The following is a 6,000-nucleotide window of genomic DNA, read 5'->3' as shown; positions in this document are numbered from 1 at the left end:
CTCTGTCTTGTTCCGTTTCGTGCCTGTTTCTGCTGAGTTTTTAATCGAGTCCACCTGCGATTCGCTTCCAAATCCTGTTGTGGTCGAGTCCTGGTTTGTTGCAGAGTATAAGCATCGAGTCTAACTTCTGGGTTTTGGTATTAAGTTGTCCGAGTCTTTAGTCGAGTAGTGTGTAGTTCGTAGTTTTATGTCGAGTTGTTTGGTCCTGTTTTTGGGGTTAAATTCATTCTTTTAGTAGTTTACTAGTTTTTGCCATGCTTTGATTTTGTTCTGCTGGAATACGTTAACTGGTTGTATGTGAATCACTGCGAGCTTTCATCGAGTCATGTGGTGCTTTGTTAAATTATCTTATTTCCTGTCACATTTTGTTTAATGTGGGTTCAATTATATAAGCTTCTGAGTTTGTTAGTTTTACGTTGATTGCTTTACTTTAATAATGTCCTAGAGATAACTAGATTAGCTAGTTAAGTGATAACTAATTAGTTTATTTTCTTGCTAGACTTCACAATTTTAAGCTTAATTAGTTTAAGTAGTTTAATTTCAGACTTAAAAAAAAAAAAAAAACCACATTTCACTCTTAATTAATGTCTAATTCGCCTAGTTTTAAAAATAAAAGGGTTGCAAAAAAAATAATTTTAATCTCTGTGGATCGAATCATAAATATTAAAACGGTGATCGTGCGCTTGCGATTTAATAAAGGTAATATTCCTAGCACATCACTGGCTAATTGTCCTTGTTTAGTTGATTGCTACAATGTTTATTCGTCTCCTCCGGCTGTAGTGTTGGAGACTATTCTGATTGATTCTTCTTCTTAATGAAAGATGCTTTTATTCAAAAAAAAAAACATATAATCATTTTTTTTAAGCTTGCCCAGATGACCTATACTCTATCCATCCTAATTTAGAGGTCCGCTGAGAAGAAAATTTCACAATTAAAAGGCCTTTTCTCTTTAAGCTGAATTGTAATAAGTTAGAAGCTGATTAAAAATCAGCAACTAACTTAAAATCAGAAGTTAGTTTGAGTTGTTTTTTTCGTGGATTAATTTTTAAAAAATTTTAGTGATAAGAATTATTCATAAAACATAAATTACCTATAAACAAGTTATTATTATTATTATTATTATATTTTTAATAACTAAAAATACCTACAAAAATATTTTAAACTCCCGACTTATCACATAAGTTAAACGAGCTGATAATATAATAAGCTGAGAGTTTAAAATGTCTGTTTGGATAGTTTAACTTATTAATGATTTATAAGTTATAATAAAAAAAATAAAAATAAAAATAATTTATAATTAACTTATGTCTTACGAAGCATTTAAAAAAAACTTATGTTTATGAATAATTTCCTATAAATTCTTTTTATTTTTTAAAATTAAGCCATGCCAAAAAGAATTAACTCTTCCAATCAATCAATAAAGTAATTAACGCACTCGAGGCGGTCAGACGGTATGTATGGTGTCAGACTGTCAGCTATCTCGGCACCTGCTAGAACTTTCCACACTGCTTGGGTCAACTTGACCCCTTGAACATCTCCACACACCGCAAACACAAACAGTTTTTAATACGAGGAAGCAAGTTGCAGAACCTGTAAGGGATCATCAATAAACTAAGGTTCCTACTTCCTACTCATCCATGTATATCAGTTGTTCATCTCTTAGTTTCTAAATTCATTGATCTTTGTTTAATTTGATTAAAAACTAGCTGCCTGTACATACAAGTATAACCTATTGTTTATGTGAATCTATTTTTGCTGGACTCGATGTGTCTGTTTCTGTTAATGGTGTATTAAGTTGATCATATTATTATACAATTAGCTGTTTAGTCTCTTTTTAACCACAGATGGTCATTGAACTTGGTGCTTATTTCCAATCCAGTCATTTGATTTTAATTATTTTTTTGATAGTCACTTAACTAAGTAGTTACTTAATTTGTGGTCATTCCGTTTTCCAACACATTCATGTTCTAGCAATTCTGATGGATGATGAACTTCGGAGAAATTTACAGATTTCGAGAATGGGTCTTCCTAGTGTGTGCCCATGGGCACACATCATACACCAAATTTGATGAGATTGGTGGATTTTAATTGGTGGACTTGGTGTAAATGCAGGAGGGGCATCTTTATTTATGATTAGATGGCCAATAAGAATGCACCAAACTCATAGAATTTAGTGTCTATTGTGTGCCCATGGGCAAAGAAAACATGATTTCAAGAGTAGAAAGCAAAACTGATGCAACTGATATCATCAATTGTGTTGACTTTATTGTATCAATCAAGCAATAAATCATTAACAAAACAAGAAATGTAGTCCCTGACTTGAACTTTGGGGACTAATCTTGAATTTAACAATCTTTCTCGGTACTTTTTTCATCCTTTAACTACTCCTAGCTAGCGATATAACATTTGGTTATTCCTAATACTGTGAATGTATTGTGAACAAGTCGGCAACATGATTTTATATATTAACTTAATTTTGGAGTGAACAAATAGGCTACTTTAAAAAATTTGAATGTAGGAATATTTTGTAAATAATATTTAAATGTTTATTTATTATAATGGGAATGATGCAAGCTAAGAATGACAATATTCATAATTTTGGGGAATGACCATTAATTAAGCAAGTATTTAGTTAAGTGACCATAAAAAAAACAATTAAAGTAAAATGACCAAATTGAAAATAAGCACCAAGTTTAATGACCATTTATACTGCTCTCTCGCCTTATTGTTGCGGGTTCAAGTAAATCTGACCACTAATTTAGGGTTTTCTAACAATGGAAAAATGAACAATAATTACATAATTGATCATGGAACTAAGATGATTGGGGCTACATATTTAGTTATCACCGCTTTGAGGAATTGCACAAAAAATAAATATCAAGACCACAATTTACGAGTTTTAGAATTTTTTTAGGAATGAAAAACATTCAAATTGTTTAATTGAAGTGCCTAAATCTCAATTATGTCCTGTGTAAAGAAAATGTTACTTAAGATATTGCCATCTAGTTGGTAGGATATTCTACTCCCCGGCTAATAGGGCAACTAAATTGTAACTAAATGTTCACAATCTTTATGCTTTTGCACCAAATTGCTTCTTATTATACTCAATGATCAGAATATTATATTGTATACACTACGTACATATGTTGAGAGGACAATGGCTTGCTTATCCTCTTTCCTTGAATACTGTGATGCTCTGTTCATTCGTGTCTCGATGAAATTTTGTTGATTATTCCCTGAAGAGTTGAAATATTGAAGCTTATGTTTGTATTATTTTCGGGGGTGATGCAGGGAAAATACAAGTTGCAAGTATAAAGCATCAAGGAAATGGGATATGTATTAGTAATATCGTTTCCGGTGATCCTCTTCCTCTTGATTTTAGCCATAGCATGTTATCTTCTTGGTAGGGCTCGGGGTCGACAACAATCTGCTCCTCAATATTATGGGCCTCCTGTTCCTGCTCCTCCACCTTCTGTTCTGCATTTTCAAGCTCCCGGTGATTCTAAATAGTCTCAATTAAATCATGTGACCAGTATTGTGCTCTCTTGTGCTTCTGAACTATACATAATACCTTAGATATATTGTTAAATGTTAGTTTATTTGAAATTATAGAGGATGCTTGTTTTCTGTTTATTGTTTGTTTAACCTGTATAGTATACAATTAGTACTTCTATAAAGTGAAAGAAACATATTTTACCTTGATTTAACCGAGATAGTAATTGGATTTGGTTCTTGGAAACTAGGAGGTGTGTGTATATAAGTTTGAATATGGTTAATACTACACTTTTTTTTCTGCCAAAAGAATATTATCCATGAGTTTAAGCCAAAAATTGGGTTATAACCCTTAAGATCAGCAATTGAAATTGAATTATAGTATGTGTTTAGTATAGAAGTTGTGCTTGGTTTCATATATCGGTTAGGCGACGGTTCTGGACAGTCTTTTTACGATGTGTATGAGTAAAGCTATGTAATTTATTCTGCATTAAATTGCTATGCGTTAAGAAAAACCTATTGTACCGTTCTGGATTATATATTTGAACCCCAAAGTGTCTCACTGCATATCACACATATTAGTATAGTATTACAGAGGCTAGACTAGATTATATCATAGATATTCTCGCTGCAGCTAATTCAAGTAGTAGCCAACAAAGCTTTAAAGAGTGTTGAGACGTCTTTTCATATGGAGAGATTTAGTAAGAAGATATAATTCTTCTCACTTCTTTGTATGTTTTACCTGTGTAATCCTGTACATAAATTTAAGCTTAAAATTTGCACTATTTTAATATAAAAAGATCAGTGATATGTATATGGTGATTAAACTTCTATGTGTAAAAGAGTGACTAGAGTTTTTGTTCTTTTTGCTGAAATTATTCATTTGGGTACTTGACTTTGATAATAATGATGAAATCTTCATTTGAAACATGAGTATCTTGACAAGGCTGTCGCGTGCCTATCAAATAATAAAATATCTAACCAGACCTCCTAACTATGTAGTAGGGTAAGTCAGAGTCGTTCCCACAGAGACAAACGTATCAAACACTAGTTATTCTCGATTTAATCCAACTAACAAGTAACACAATAAAAATATGGAGATTATTAAACTAATATTATACTAATACAAATAAAATCTAGAAAACAATTAAATAAAAATATCTAGAATCAAGTCTCCCCACTACCATGAATTAATGCAATTATGATTTCCTCCCCCAATTAATCAGATAAATTACCCAAGAGGAAAGATGCGCCCTATAAAATACCAATAACCTCTTCCGAGTATTATTGGCTTCTCTAAAATACAATCAAGCCTATTTCCATGGTATCATGCAATTTAGAGACATTAAACACAGCATCCTAACTTCCAAACAATTCCTTCTACCTATTTCCATGGAGAAGTTCATGTCCTTATTGGATAAATCACAACCATCTAAATCCAACTTCCGATGGTAGATAGATATCGGTTCAAACAATATACATAATCAAGTCTAACCTGTAATTGTTATTTAGCACAACTCAATAAGCAAGAGCAAATAACCTTATCAATCAGAGATCATCGAAAATCACGCATCAACCACAACTAGGGTTCAACTCAACTCTAGAATAAAATCTACTCTAGCATAATAGATATATAAAAGAAAATAAAGATGGATTATACAATGAATTCTTCAATCCCGGAGTCTTGAAGAAGAAGATGAGACAAAGTGTTTTTAACCTAACCTAATTATACAATATTCTATTTTTCTACTGTCTATCCCTATAAATATAATTGATTTTAATGCTTACAAGGAAATACAAATCAGTTTCCCAAACGGAATTGGTTTCTCCAAGGAAAATTCGTAGCTCTGTTTTCTGTCCTGTTTTTGGGCTGATTCTGTTGGATTTTGGATATTGGACCACCTCTGAATTAAAGAAAATTCTCTAAGCTTCGCGTGGGCTGTAAGATCACCCAATTCTGACTTCTAGAACTCAAAATATGGCCCAAACAGTGAGTCAAGTGCAAGCAATCCAACAAATCCGAATTTCCTTCTAATTAATCTTCAAATTAAGCTTTTTATTTTAATTTCCTCCAAGTTTAGGAACTCCTTGCATCCTACAATAAAACATTAAAATCTATTAAATAAATATCCAATTAAATGCAAAATATAATAAATATGAGGAATAAAATCATATAAAATATATGTAAAAATATACTCTATCAAACATCCCCACACTTAGCTTTTGCACGTCCTCGGGCAAATAAAAGAAATAAAAATATCTATAACTAACTACCATCACTTTCGTAGACGACACGATTGCATTGAGCGCATGCAACAAGCCGTTAAACCCCTAGGCAGCCCTAGTAGGACGAGTTTTGTCTCGTGAGGGTTTATAGAAGATTTACCCACAAAATCTATTTTTTTCTGCCAAGTCTCAAACATGCAACTAATATGAATGCAATCTAAATGAATATGCCTAGAATCCGATTATGAAAGCATCAACCTAGTCAACATATATCTTCAGAAT

At 32.1% G+C, this 6,000-nt stretch overlaps 1 long non-coding RNA gene across 1 annotated transcript; it reads left to right on the top strand.

Annotated features, from left to right (window-relative positions):
- Nucleotides 1-1,453: 1,453 nt before the first annotated feature.
- On the top strand, nt 1,454-3,707 carry LOC108222066 (uncharacterized). Its single transcript, XR_001806910.2, has 2 exons — nt 1,454-1,616; nt 3,292-3,707. It is a non-coding gene; the product is annotated as an uncharacterized LOC108222066 (long non-coding RNA).
- Nucleotides 3,708-6,000: the final 2,293 nt, after the last annotated feature.

Source organism: Daucus carota, chromosome 5 (assembly GCF_001625215.2).
Source record: "Daucus carota subsp. sativus chromosome 5, DH1 v3.0, whole genome shotgun sequence".
Taxonomy (NCBI): Eukaryota; Viridiplantae; Streptophyta; class Magnoliopsida; order Apiales; family Apiaceae; genus Daucus; species Daucus carota.
The sequence above is the reverse complement of the archived record's forward strand: the minus strand, read 5'-3'. Positions and strand labels throughout refer to the sequence as shown.